Source organism: Marmota marmota, unplaced genomic scaffold (genome assembly GCF_001458135.2).
Source record: "Marmota marmota marmota unplaced genomic scaffold, marMar, whole genome shotgun sequence".
Lineage (NCBI taxonomy): Eukaryota > Metazoa > Chordata > Mammalia > Rodentia > Sciuridae > Marmota > Marmota marmota.
In genome coordinates, this window is record NW_025999941.1 from 5,063,201 (window position 1) to 5,079,013 (window position 15,813).

The window sequence follows — 15,813 nt, forward strand, 5'->3', positions numbered from 1 at the left end:
ATTCCCCATGAAACACCTGGGTCTGCACCACTATCCAGTTAGTGAGTTGGGCATTTCCCTACTACTAGAGCAGCTGGTGCCAGAGACCACCTCAAGTTACAGCCAATACCACAGTGCCTGGGTAAACCCCATCACCAGAGTGAGGCCACCCACTCCCCCACCCTGCTGTCTACACTACATCTCCCCGAACTGTTGGTGTGACCCACAGAGATGGTGATCTGGCTCTGATAAACAAGATGTCCGAACTTACTGCCAAACAAGCTACAGCCAGACAGACTACACTGAGGCACCCAGCTGGAAATAACCTTAGCATTGCATAACCAATCAATACCAAGACATTTAGAAGAAAGCTGTTTGCTAAGAGGGCCATCCCTCAGAAGTGATAGAAATAAGAAAAGAAAACTCTTGTAACTGATCACAAAGATACTGAAATGAATGAAATGCCTGAGGAAAAAAAGTCAAAATAAGTGAAAACAAGATAATCCAGGATGTGAATGAGAAGTTCAGTTAACGAATCTTGGAAATGGAGAACTGAATAAGTCGAACAAAGTCAGTTGAAAGCCTTAATAGAAAACTAGATTGAGTGGAAATAAGACTCAGCTTGGAGACAAGTCCTTGAAATTCATATTCAGAAAAGAAACAAAACCATCTTCGGGACTCCATTAAATGAATATAGCACTGGCATATTAGAAGAGGAAGAAATAAAGGTTAGGGCTATGGAAAAAATTTCCTAATCTTGGGAAACACATAGATGCCCATATGCAGGACACTTACAGAACCCCAATAGACATCATAGAAAATCTTTTCTGGTCATATGTCATGGTGGCAAACTGTCAAAAGTACAAGAAAGTAATTTTAAAATCTCCAAGAAAAAAAGCTCTAAACCACACAGAAAGGCAACCTCATTAGGCTAACAGATTTCTTAGCAAAAAGCCTATATACCATGAGGGCATGAAATAATGTATTTATTTGATATCCTGAAATAACTGCCAACCGAGATTCTCCTCTTCTGAAGGATAGCCTTGCTGGGTGAAGACCTTCCAAGATAAGTAAAACCAGAGGAATTTATGACCAGCCTTATAAAAGGTGCTTATGAGTGTCTTATTACTGAAAGATAACTATGCTCACAATGGCAAGTATAAATATTATAATACACAAAAGAATCATTTTCAATAAACCAAAGATGAGTAAGAGGAACAGAATAAAAAATGACAGGCATATAAGTCCGTATCTTTCAGTAATAACTCTCAATGTAAATGGACCTTAAAAGATACAGACTGGCTGAGTAGATTATAACAAGGACTGAGAAAAGGGGGCTGGGGGTGTGGCTTGGTGGTAGCATGCTTGCAGCACTGGGTTTGATTCTCAACACCACATACAAATAAAAAGTCCAACAACTAAAAAAAATGTAAAAAAGACTGAGAAGATAGAAAATGATAGTCTGTCACATATAAAATATAGTTACTGCTGCTTGGTCTAACAATTCATCAAGATAGGTATTTATAAATTTATACTAGTTCTAATAGCAGAGCACCTAATTTTATAAAACACACTTAGACCTTAAGTGATGGAGATAGTCCAATATAATAATAATCAGGGAGTTTTCATACCTTACTCACTAATGGATACAACCTCCAGACAAAAAATTAGAGATAAATGATACTGTGGATTAAATGGGCTTAACAGATTTACAAAACATTCCTGTAAATATCTAAATACAACCCCCCACACAATAGCACATAGAACATTCTCTAGAATGTACCATGTATTAAGCCACAAAAGAAAACTCCCCAATCCTGATATCATTCTGTTTCATTTTTTATCACAATGGAATACAACAAGAAATGAATAATGAGAAACTTTAGAAATTATACAGACTGAACAACACACTTTTGAATCAACAATGTGTCACTGAGGAAGTCAAAAGGGAAATTTAAAAATTCCTTGAAGAAAATGAAAACAAACAGAACCTAAGGGATACAGCAAAAGCAGCGTTAAGAGGCTTGTTTGAGTACCTCCATCAAAGACAGGCCCTGAAACTACCTCACGATGCATCTCAAGGACTAAGAACCACCTAACCCACAATTAATAGAAGAAATAATAAAGATCAGAGCAGAAAGTCTAAAATATAAAGAGTTGGTTCTTTGAAAGGGAACAAAACTGTAGACTAGGATAAAGAACTTAAAAAGGAACCAATGACAATTGATATCACAGAAATACAAAGGATTATAATAAGTCAAAAAACCTATAATGGCCATTCTAAACATATGACTATCAAAAATGAACCACAAGGACCTAAGAAACCTAAATCGGCCAATGACAATGAGACTGAATCAAAATTCTCCCAATCAAGGCCAGGGTTGAAGATGGGGTTCACTGCTGAATCTTAACAACTTTTTTAAAGAAGAACTAATATCAATGATTATCACAGAATTGATAGGGAATCCCTCCAAACTCATTCCAACGCCAATATTATCCTATGATCAAAACCTGGCAAGGGTACAACATAAAAAAAAAAAAAAAAAAGATGCAACAATCCTCATCAGATTCAATTTGCTCATATTTTGTTAAGATATCAAAGGATCATATACACCATGATCAAGTCTGTTTCATTCCAGGAATACAAAAATCAATAATCACATATGCCAAAAGGAAAAAAATCAGTTCAGAAAAAGCACTGGATAAAATTCAACATCCCTTCATGATAAAAAGCCCTGATAAAATTAAATATAGAAGGATCAGACCTCAATATAGTAAGACTACATTTGACAAACCCACAACCAACATTAATATAGAATGGGGAAAAAACTTAAAACATTTCCTCTAAGATCAGGGACAAGGGTAACCACTTTGACCACTCTTATTCAATGCAGTACTAGAAATTTTAGCCAGAGCAAGTTGGCAAGAGAAATAAAAGGCATACAAACAGGAAAGGAAGTCAAACTACTCCTGTTTATAGGTGATATAATTATATCTTTACATTAAAAAACCTAAAGATGCTACTCAAAAACCTATTAGAACTTAAAGTAGCAGGATACAAAAGTCAGTAGCTTTTCTGTACACCAATAATGTGTTTGCTGAGAAAACCTAAAAGCAATCCCATTCACAGAAGAACCCCCCCTCCAGAAACCATGGGAATAAAAAGTAACAAACATTTATAATTTAAAAAATTGATGAAAGGAATCGAATGACACTAAAAGAGATGGAAAGATCATCCATGTTCATAGATTGGAAGAATATTGTTAAAATATCCATACTACCTAAAGTGATCTACAGGTTCAATACAATCCCCATCAAAATGCCAATGACATTCTTTACAGAACTAGCAAAAAACAATCCTAAAATTTATATGGAAGCAGGAAAGACAAATAGCCAAAGAAATCTTGATTAAAAAGAACAAAGCTGGAGTCATCACAATAACAACTGATTTAAAGATAATCCACAGAACCATAGTAACAAAACGGCATGGTACTGGCATAAAAAGAGACAAACAGACCAGTGAAAAAGAGAACCCAGAAATAAACCCATACATCTTCAGCCAATGATTCTTGACAAAGATACCCAAAACATACTCTGGAGAAAAGACAACAAATGATGCTGGGAAAGCTGAATATTCACATGCAGATTAAGACTTGATACCCATCTCTTACCTGGTACAAAAATCAAAGATGTTGGTGTGAGACCTAAACTACTAACAGCACTTTAAGATGTTGATACAGGTGGTTTTCTAGAAAGGACTCCAAAAGCACAGCAAATAAGCAAAGGAAACAACAGTGAGGAGAAAACCTTTGTCAGCCATTCATCAGAGGGTTTACACCCAGAATACCTAAAGAACTCAACAAACTAAAAATCCCTAAATAACTCAAATTATAAAGTGCAAATGATCTAAACATTTCAAAAGAAATCCAGTAAACATATGCAGAATGTTCAATACTATTAAACAAAAGGGAAATGCAAATCAAAACTATAATGGAATACCACAATCACTTTAGTAAGAATGGCTATTTAAAAAAAAAAAAAATTGCTGGCAAGAATGTGGAGAAAAAGGAACTCTTATCCACTAGAGGTGGAAATATAAATTAGCACAGTCACTATGAAAACCAGTATGGAGGTTCCTCAAAAAACAAAATTACAGTAGCTATACCACTCCTGGGTATATAGCCAAAGGAAATAAAATCAGCACACACAAGAGATACCTACATGTCCATGCTTATTGCACCAGTATGGTTACAATAACTGAGATACAGAATCAGCTTAGGTGTCAACAGAGTAATGCATAAAGAAAACATGGGATATATATGCAATGGAGAATTATTTAGCCGGAAAGAATGAAACCTTGTCATTTGCCAAAAAAGAAAAAAAAAAAGATGGAAGTGGAGGATATCTGGCAGCCATGCTGCCAGACATGAAAGACAAATATATTTTCGTACATGAAACTAAAAAACCCCAACCTGTAAGTAACCTACTTATTATTAGGAACTGGGAAAGGTGCCAAGGGGTGGGGAGGGAGGGAAAATGGTGGAATTCAGGGTGGAAGGGTATGTGACCAGTGCATGCTGTATGCATGTATGGAAATATCAAAGAGAATCCCATTAAAATGTATATGTATTAATAAAAGTAGATATTAAGAAACTAAAAGAATATAATAGAAAAAGTAAATCCTAACGAACACAGTGGAAAAGTTTAGAGGGGAAAATCTATTGGTGGGAATTTAGTACGTGATAAAGGAAGCATTTGAAATCACTGGGGAAAGTATAGAATATTTGGTAAATGGTGCTGGGAAATTGGAAAGTCATATGGAAAAAAGTCAGACCCCTATCCCTTTTCATGCACAAAAATTAATCCCCAATGGATTAAAGATCTATAAATTATCTAAAGAAAATATCAAAAAAAGCAGGGCAAAGACTCAATTTAAATTTTTGGTATTATAACAAAATCCAAGGACTAGTAATTGTTTTATATATATTAGATATTTTTGTCTGAACTAAGAATTAGGACTTAACTGATTTGAATCTCCTTATAAAAACAGTAAGATTAAAATGGACATATAAGAACATACCATTCTCAAAAAAAAAAAAAAAAAAAGAAATGGCCAAAAAGAAAATGTTAGGTAAAAAATGCAATGGAAAAAATCCAAAAATCCAATTTAAAAAGTTCTAAAAAGCACAGCTTTCATTTAACAAGTTAGAAAAAAAATATCTGAAGACTGAAATATCTATTTCATATCCATTGGGTATCTACTGTTGGCCAGAAATGGACATTTTCATAACTTATTAGAATATATATTAAGCTATTGGGGGGGCGGGTACTGGGGATTGAACTTGGGGGTCACTCGATCACTGAGCCACTTTCCCAGTCCTATTTTGTATTTTATTTAGAGACAGGGTCTCACTGAGTTGCTTAGCACCTTGCCATTGCTGAGGCTGCCTTTGAACTTGCGATCTTCCTGCCTCTCAGCCTCTGGAGCCTCTCGTATTACAGGCATGTGTATTTTATAGGGTAATTTGGCAATGAGCATTAGTCATTAACAGCAATGACACTTTGGTAATTTTTATAGGAGTACATGTAGAAAATTTATATGAACAAATTCGTTTGCTGCAATATGGTTTGTAAAGTCCCAAACTGCAAACCATCTGAATGTCCACTACAGAGGTATGCTTAAGTACATTATGGTACATACTCATAATGTAGGATGTGTTAAAAAAGTGATACACAGAAGCATGTATAGCTAATTCACTGGAAAATGTCTAAATGGACATTTAGCTCTATATAAAGGTTTCTTCCAGGAAGGAATGAGATGGAAATGAATGCAGGAGAAGGAAGTTTCATCGTTTTAGTGTACCTACTTTCATATTATTTAATTTATGGTCATATTTATCAGGTAATTTAAAAAGAAAAAACAAGGAGTAAACAAAAATCTTATGCTCAAGCACACCAAATGGAACAGAGATGAGAGAAGGGACTATGTCAGGCCAAGAGGCTCCTGCAAGGTTTTAAGAAATCTGAACAGACTCGATCAAGATGGCTGATCAGCAAGTGGGAAAGTCTGAATTCCTAGGCACAAAACATTTTAAAATGCATGCCTTGGTTTGATGATGGGTTAGTAGATATCTTTATATGTCATCACCACACTGACAGATTATGTACATATTAGGGAAGAGTAATATTAAAGACACCTATTTTCAGAGATGAGAAAAATATACTTCAGTTTGATATAAAATAAAAATGCAATAACAGCTCTCAGGTTAAATTATCAGCATATGATCATCTGCAATGCCAGAAATGAAGGAAATTGCTATTTTCCATTAAGAAAAAAATTCTCAGTAAGAGACTTGGGTCATTTGGCAGTCACTGTGTACAGGCAAGTATTTGTACTTGCAAGCACACATGCATACCTAGTCCTAACCTTAGCATCTAATACTAACCACCCTCCTAAGCACTGTCTGCAAAGCTTGGGTGCAGCCTTTCCCATGCCCCCTCCTACCCTCTACCCCTAGGACACCATCACTCCAACTATTCACTCAATCATCTAAAGTCCATGGCTTCTTTCCAACCATTGATAGTTTAAAAAAAAAAATTTCCCCAAATCATCGTCTTTTTTTGGGTGGGGGTGGGGTGGGGTGGTGCTGCTAGGGATTAAGCCCTTGGCCTTGTGCATGCGAGGCAGGCACTCTACCAACTGAGCTAAATCCCCAGCCTCCATCTTTGTTTTTAATCGTTTGGAAGTGTTTTCAGTAATATACTTCTTCATAGAAGATACTTCGCATCATTCTTTAGCCTCATTGAAAAGTATAATTTCTCAAGGTATTTAACTTTCTCAAGGTAATTTTTGTCTTATACTTCCCTCCATGCCAGCACATAGATGTTCAATAAATGACAGTTAATCAATTTATCATTTTCTAGAAAAACTTTGTTACCTCCCAAATTGGAGTCCCACTGAATGACTCTTTGATAGTTTTCATACAATTGGGCTATTTCTCTTAAATTTGTGGCTAAGTTAATACTGTACCAATTTAATTACACTGTTAATTTCTTTGTTTTGCTATATATACCATGATTATGTTAACATTTGGGTATGTGAATTTTGAAAATTTGCTTTACATATAACATTACTTAAAAATAAAAGTTTAAAATGAATAGGGGTTTGGCAAGATGGCAGAGTACAACTAGGCAGCAAATCTCAACTCTTCCACAGCTTGAAATACAAGCAGTGAGAACACTGATCAGAGAGTTGGGTAATAGAGGGAATGTGCTAAGAAAGACATAATGTTGGACCATCACTTGGACTCAAGTTCTGATTACAACAACAAAATAGAAAAGAATTCATTAACCCTGAACCCTCCCCCAGGGTGGGTTGTGGGGTTGGGGTAACAAAGGGAGAAAAGGGAAAGGCAAAGCTGACAAGTGGTATCGTCCACAAACACTGTGTGTGGGGGTGGGGGGATGGGGGTGGAGATGACATGGGACAGCATGTCCCTGAGTGCTAGATTTCTCTTCCTCAAAACCTATTCAATTTGATGGAACAAGGAGAGCCAGGCTGGGCCAGAAAGTCCAAAAACACATTATGAGGGCCATAAGCTTTCTCAGGCACACTGGAAACTAAGGCAAGTTAGTATTATCTGTAGAAAGCTACTTTTCTACTTTTCCTGCATGTATGTCAGGATAGTTGCTCCTTGCAATAATAGTCATATAAGCAAGCTACTGCTGGTGATGTCGCTTTTTCTGCAGCCTAACATTAAAAACCCCCAAGAGAGGACAGGCATGAAACTGAGGGCACTGTGGAGGTTACGTGTTATTCATCTAGCCAGCCACCACTGGACAAAACACCTCGGGCTAAAGAACAGCTTAATGAAGCACCTGGAGGGATGGAGGTGCTATCTGTTTGGCCTGTTGTCACTGAACTCTACTTGGGATCTTCTTGAGGCAGTCACTGATCTCCTATAAGCGTTCCCCAGTAAATCATGTCTCTCACACTGTCTCTGGGGACTTTCTTTGGCCCTTCTGCAACCTACCCCATTGTCCTGGCACAAGTAGGCTGTGGATAAGACAACAAGCATATTTCAGAAACAATAACCATAGAAAAGAAAGACTATTAAGCAGAGATAGGAGCTGCAAAGCCACTTGGTGAGTGAGAAGTGAACAGCTTATTTCCTATTGCTCATGGAAATCTGTGTCAGGCGGCCATTTTGTAGAGACCATGGGTAAGCCTGCCATGCTAGAAGGAATTAAATCTATGTGGCTTTATCACCTAGAGCAAATACTATCATATGGAAGGCCTTTGACACAAACTGAGTAACCTCGGGAGCAGGACCTCTGCTAAATGCAGGTTGTCAAATCTCCCTCCCTGCAATGCTACTAAGGGGAATGGGGTGCAGAACAGAAAGCAGGTCACTTTCAGAGTGTGTGGCATCTGGGAAGTGGCAAGTGCCCTAGCTACTAGCCTCAGCTACACAAGTTCCTGTTGTTGGCTTCAACAGTGAGCACTCCTGCAGTCGGCAGAAGCCATTTGCAGACATTCATGCCCAGATACCAGCCACCACCAACTGCACCACAGCACCAGCCTGCTGACGCTGCATGTACTCCAGTTGCTGGCTGCAACCATATGTACCTCAACAGCTGGCAGAATCTGCCCACAGCCCAGTAGTGCCACGCATACCCCCAAAACAGCCCACAGATGTGTGTGCCCCAGATGCTGGCTACTACTGGGTGAGTCCCAGCAGTGGCCCACCAAAGCTACAAGCAGTCCAGCAGCAATACATGTGCCTCAGAAGCCAGCAACCACTAAACACGCCCCAGCAGTGGCCCACCAACCTATGTGCCAAGGGCCACTGCCCCCATGCCTCTGCTATGGGCTGCCACAATCCACCCCCCCAAAAAAAACTATGCAGGTGAACTCGCACCTGTTTTTGACAATATTGGGTGCACAAAGCATTTATACAGCAGGTACACAAGACAGCAGTCCCAGTGAGGGAGAGAATTGGCTGCTAGGCCACAGGCAATTAGGGGATGTTTTCTCTGACCCTTCCAAGAACTAATCTTATCTCCAGACATACCAAAAAATGGAGGGAGACTCCAGATTCATGTCAGAGGTAGGTGGAACAAGATCTGTAGGGAGAGAATGGATGACAAAGTTCTGTACTTTGAAGCAAAAAGCTGAACTATACAGGGAAAAACTCAAAATGACTGATGTGGATACCAACTCCATACCTAGAGAAAACAGAGGTCAACTTGAGGTCTGAATATTAACCTGCCCGCTGCCACCAAAAAAAAACCTGATGAGATCCAAGTCTGAATGGTCCAATAATAAATCTCTGCATCTACTCAAATAGCCCACTATTTAAGGAATAATTTGAAGTCTGTCAGGTTTTTTTTTTTTTAAATTTCACTGATATTATCTTCTGTGTTGATGTGACAGGTTACCTCCATCATTTGATACTTCATTCCTTGATCCAACTTTATTTTTTAATGTTTTAAATGTCAATTGGATTTAGTCTATCATTTTTCTTCTTGCTCATTTTTTTATTCTCTCCTGTTTCTTCTTCTATTTCTGCCCCCTTCATTTTTTTCTCCCCACCCCTCTTCATGTCCTAGAGAGTTTAATAGTAACTTTAATACCTAGTTTCTCAGTCTATTCTAAAGCATTATTCCCCTTTTCCATTTTTAGATTAATGGAGTTGTGAAAACATTTTCAATATGTTTAAGATTTACTGGTATATAGCTTTGCCCTCGGTGGTCACAATTAATAGTGATCATCTCTTAAAGAGTAGTTTTGGGGACTGAACACCATACCATGACCACACCGAGTTTTGACACTTAGATATATCTCCAGGCTGAGGCACATGATAAGGAGAAAGCTATTACAGTGGAATACACATCCATTCAAAGAAAGGTATACATGTCAACACAGAAACATAGGAAACATGAGAAAAAAGATGTCCCCAAGAGTTCATAATACTTGTAACTGATCTCACAAAGTGGAAATAATGCCCCCCAAATAATTCAAAATTGCCAAGTGTGGTGGCTCACACCTATAATCCCAATGGCTTGGGAGGCTAAGGCAATAAGATCACAAGTTCAAAACTAGCCTCAGCAAACAGTGGGGCACTAAGCAACTCAGTGAGATCCTGTCTCTAAATAAAATACAAAAATAGGGCTGGAGGCTCAGTGGTCAAGTGCCCCTGAGTTCAATCCCCAGTAATACCCCCTCCCCACCAAAAAGAAAAAAAAAAAAAAAAAGGAATTAAAACATTAAAGGTTAAAATGATCATGATCAATGAACTAAAAGGTGACCCAAGAAATAAACTAAGGGAGAAAATGCAGTTTATAAAAGAGTATCACAATTGAGTAAGAACCAAAGTCTGTAAATAAGCTCAATTAAATAAAATAGCTGAAAGTCTGATAGATAACATTAATTCAGAGAATATTAGGCCTTGAAGACAAGGTATCTGAACACTAAACAATAAAAACAAAACCAAAAACCCTATAATCAGCATACTCAAGAACTCTGAAACAACATCAAGAAATCTAACTTAAGGATCATTGGTATTGAAGGAAAGATACAGGTTAATGACACTGAAAACCTATTCAGTGAAATAACAGAAGAAAATTTCTCTAACCTTGGGACTGAGTTGGACATTCAGATATAGGAGCCATATAGAACCCCAAATAGACAAGAGCAGAAAAGAACCTCCCCATGTCACATTATAGTTAAAATGACTAAATACACAAAGAATTTTAAAAGCTGTGAAAGAAATGACAGGTCACTTACAAAGGTAAACCAATAAGAACACCACCAGTTTTCTTAATAGAAACCCTAAAGGCCAGGAGGGCTTGATGGGATGTATTTTGAGCCTTGCAGGAAAATATTTACCAACCTAGTTTGATATATCCAGAAAATCTTACATAATTAAAGAATAAAAACTTTTCAAGATATACATAAATTAAAGGAATTCATGACCACTAAACTAGCACTGAAAAAGATATTTAAAGGAATTTTACACAGAGAAGATAAAAAACAATGAGAGCTAATGCAAATGCATCTCATTAGAAGAAGTGATAAGCAAATGAGAATTAGGATCAAATCAAACACTAGAAATAAAATGTCAAAAAGTAATACATTTCTCTATAATAATGCTGATGATACATCGTCTTAATTCTCCAATTAAAAAAGACAGACTGGCAGAATAAGATCCAACTATTGCCTGAGGGAAACATACCTCACTGGCAAAGACATTCACAGATGGAAAATAATCCATGCAAATGGAACCCAGAAGCAAGAAGGAGCAGTACTCTCGGAACAGATTTTAAGCCAAAATTAGAAGAGACAAGGCCACTACATATTGGTAAAGGGAATAATCCATAAAGAAGAAATAATGATCATAAATATTTATTCCCTGAATGTTGGCACACCCAGTTTCATAAAACAAACTACTCAACATAAAGGCTCAGCTAGTCCTCAATGTGATAACACTGGGTGAGTTCAATACACCTCTAACAGGTCATCCAGACATGAAATCAACAAAGATACTACAGAGTTAAAATTTAGCATATATCAAATGGATGTACTTAGCAGACTTCTAAAGAATATTTCATGAAACAACAGCTGCCCATGAAACTGTCATCAAAAAAGATCATCTTTTAGGCCACAAAGCTAGTCCTAGAAAATACAGAAAGGCTGAAATAATTCTTTACATCTTATCTGATCATAATGGAGTAAAATTAGAAATCAACAGCAAAAACAACAACAACAACAAAAAAACCCCAACCCTCCTCCCCCCCAAAAACCCTATAGAAACTACACAAACACATGGAGATTCTTAGAATCAAACAAGAACAGAAATACAATCTATAAAAACCTGTGGAATACAGTAAAGGCTGTTCTAAGAGAAAAATTTATAGTTCTGTATACCTACATAAATAAATATGTCAGAAAGATCTCAAGTACATTACCTAATGATATATCTCAAGGTCTTAGAAAAACAAGAACAAACCAATGATAGAATCAGTGGAAGGAAAGAAAAAACAAAGATGAGAGCTGAAATTAATGAAACAGAGAATTAAAAAAACAGTACTAAAGGGCTGGGGTTGTGGCTCAGTGGTAGAGTGCTTGCCTAGCACAGATGAGGCACTGGGTTCGATTCTCAGCACCACATATAAATAAATTAATAAACAAAATAAAGGTCCATCAACAATACTGAAGATCAACTAAAAAATCAGCTCTTGAGTTTGGGGCTATAGCTCAGTGGTAGAGTGCTCACTTAGCACATGTGAGGCCCTGTGTTTGATCCTCAGCATACAAATGAATAAATAAAGGTATTAAAAAAAAAAAGAATTCCCTTTTAAAAAAAAGTCAGCTCTTTGAAAAGACCGATAAACCCTTTTAAAAAAGACTCAAATTAATAAAATTAGAGATAATAAAGAGGATATTATAATAAACACCACTGAAATTCCAGAGGATCATTAGGAACTATTTTTAAAATCCATATTCCAATCAATTGGAAAATCTAGAAGAAATGAATACATTTCTAGATACACATGACCTAGGAAGTTGGAACCAGAATCTATAGAAAATATAAACAGACCAGTTTCAAGCAATGAAATAGAAACAGTAATTTTAAAAAACCTCCCAGCAAAGAGCCCAGAACCAGATGGATTCACAGTTGAGTTTTACCAAATTTTTAAAGAACACCAATACTCTTCAAATTATTCTGAGAAACAGTGGGGGGGGGAATGCTTTTAAACTCATTCTACAAAACCAATAACACACTGATACTAAAAACATAAGGACACATAAAGAAAATAAAATTACAGACCAATGTCCATGAATATAGGTACCAAACTCCTTAATAAAATAATTGCAAATTGAATTCAGAAACACATCAAAAAGATCTACATTATATGACCAACATGGCTTCATTCAGGGATGCAAGGATGGTTCAACATTCATAAACCTGTAAATATAATACACCACAAAAATGGAATTAAGGACAAAAACTACATGATCCTCTCAACAGATGCAGAAAAAGCCTTTGACAAAATGCAACATCCCTTCATGATGAAATCCCTGGGAAAAAAAAAAAAAAAAAAAACAAGATATAGAACAAAAGTATGTATGACAAACATAGTACAACAAAAGTATATATGACAAGCCCAAAGCTGTCATCATATGGTATGGGGTAAAACTGAAAACATTTCCCCTAAATCAGGAATAAGACAAAAATGTCTGCTCTCAATATTCAATATAGATTTTGCAATTTCATCTAGAGGGATTGGGCAAGAGAAAGAAAAAATGGGGTTATAAATAGAAAAGGAATTATCCCTATTCATGATATGATCCTATACTTGAAAGATCCTAAAAGCTCCACTAGAAAATTTCTACATCTGATAAATTCACCAAATTAAAATACAAAGAAAAAAAAATCATTGGTTTTCCTATACTCAAAATGAACCTGCTTATAAAGAAATCAGAAAAATAAGTCCATTCACAAAACTTTAAAAATGAAAAACAGAAACCTAGGATAAATCTAACCAAAGAATTGAAAGACCTCTACAAGGAAAATTACAGAACACTGAAAAAAAGAAATAGAAGACATTAGAAGATAGACCTCCCATATTCACTGGCAGGCAGAATAAATGACCATATTAACAAAAGTATTCTACCGATTCAGTATAATCCCAGTCAAAATACCAATGACATTCTCCATTGTATTAGAAAAAAAGCAGTCCTAAAATCATATGGAAGAACAAAAACCCAGAATAGCCAAAGCAATTCTGATCAAAAAGAGAAATGCTGGGGGCATCACAACACATGATTTCAAATTGTACCTGAGAGCTACAGTAAAAAATAAACAGCTGGTAATGGTATAAAAACAGAGATATAGATACAGATAGTCAACTGATCCTTGGCAAAGGCACCAAAAACATTAGTTGGGAGAAAAGAGCCTACAGCCTTTTTAACAAATGGCACTAGGAAAACTGGATGTCCATATAAAGAAGAATGAAACTAGATCCCATCTCTCACCCTACAAAGTCAATTTAAAACAGATGAAAGACTTGGGAATTAGACCAGAAACTCAATAAGTGCTAGAAGAAAACAGGTGAAACACTAACAGTTATATAGCCGAACAATAACTTCTTCAGTAAGATTACTAAAGCTCAGAAAATAAACCCAAGAATCATTAAATGGAATGGCTTCAAATTAAAAACCTTCCGCACAGCAAAGAAACAATTTTGTCACATCATACCAAATACTGTACAATTATTAAAAAAAAAACTGATTAACAAATTTACTACCTATAAAAACTTTGAAATAAATACTATGTTTCTAGAGTTTTGGGAAAAGACATTCGACTTTTGGAGGGGAGTGGGTACTGGGAATTGAACCCAGGGGCACTTAACCAATAAGCCACATTCCATCTTTTTATATTTTATTTAGAGACAAGATCTCATTAATTTGCTTTGTGCCTCACTAAATTGCTGAGGCTGAACTTGCGATTCTCCTTTCTCAGCCTCCCCAGACACTGGGATTATAGGTGTGTGCCACCCTGCCCAGCTGAAATAGTGAAGATAACAAACTTCAAGTTTACTCTTTCTAAATGTTCAATTGAACAAAACATTACATGCATAACTGTAGAAATGTACCCATGAAAGCATTTTCTAGAACTAGCTGTCATTTTATTTCAAGGAATACACTGTATTTCAAATTATCAATGTTCAAAAAGTACCTGTCCTATAAGCAGGACACTGGAACAACGTATACTTCATGTTAATGTGTACTGTACTGCACGTGTTGCTGCCTAACACTAACATGTTGTTCTTTGTGGTTACTTGTTGACAAGTTGTGACCTGTGTTCATACTCTGAAAAATATATTAGAGAAAACATTTATTCTGAATGCTTGAGAAAAACAAAATTTCTGGTAAATTTTTGGCATCTTTAAGAATATTTGACAGTGGGCGAAATGATCATCATGTTATGGACAAAATTCACTGAAACAATTTATAAGAGATAAGCCCACGAGATTCAGTTATAATTTTGGGGCCCGGTGCAAAATATGGGGATATTGTTATAACTTTGACTTGTATTGGGGAAAAAATGCTCAAGAAGAATCCAACAATGATCTTTTGCTTGAGAGTAAGATCATTTTACACGTTTGAAGGTAGAAAACCTATAATCACAATTTCATTTGACAATCTAATCACTAGTTATGACTTGGTATACCTTCAAAACATTGGATGCCAAGCTACAGACACCATGAGGGAAAAAAAAAAAAAAAAAAACAGATTAAACAAGTGTCCTCTGAAACTGAATCATTGATAAAAATGCAAGCCAAGAGAGCCATATGATTATAAGTTCAATACAAATAATTCTCATTGTAAAATGGTTAGATTACAAATATGTCACTGTTGAAGCAAACTGTAATACAGTGGAATCACTTGGCAAAGTTCAACAATGGGGGGGAAAAAGTGAATCAATATAAGTCAACCAAAGGTAGTGGGTTCCTATAACTATTTCAATGGCGATGTGGACAAACACAACTGGTTTCCAAATAGTCCACTTCTATTAGAGGTAAAACACTGTACTGGTCTTTGTGCAGTCAAATAATTGGTATGTTCATCGAAAATGTAAGAATTATTCAAGATATGTGAACAAAGATGAGAGCGATCTCAAAGAGAGACATCTGCTTACCTTAAGCAAGGTAGGGAGAAACCATCAGGAGGAATCAAAGGTCATATTCCCAGACCTATTACTGTCCCAGAGGTCAGATTTGACATGAGAAGCATTATTCTCAAGTAGCAAGAACAATGACAATATC

The 15,813-nt window shown here is 36.4% G+C and overlaps 1 protein-coding gene across 1 annotated transcript in view; it reads right to left on the reverse strand.

Annotated features, from left to right (window-relative positions):
• Oxnad1 (oxidoreductase NAD binding domain containing 1) overlaps positions 1 to 15,813 on the reverse strand; it is a 58,168-nt gene that overhangs the window by 2,756 nt on the left and 39,599 nt on the right. The gene's annotated exons all lie outside the window — the stretch shown is intronic.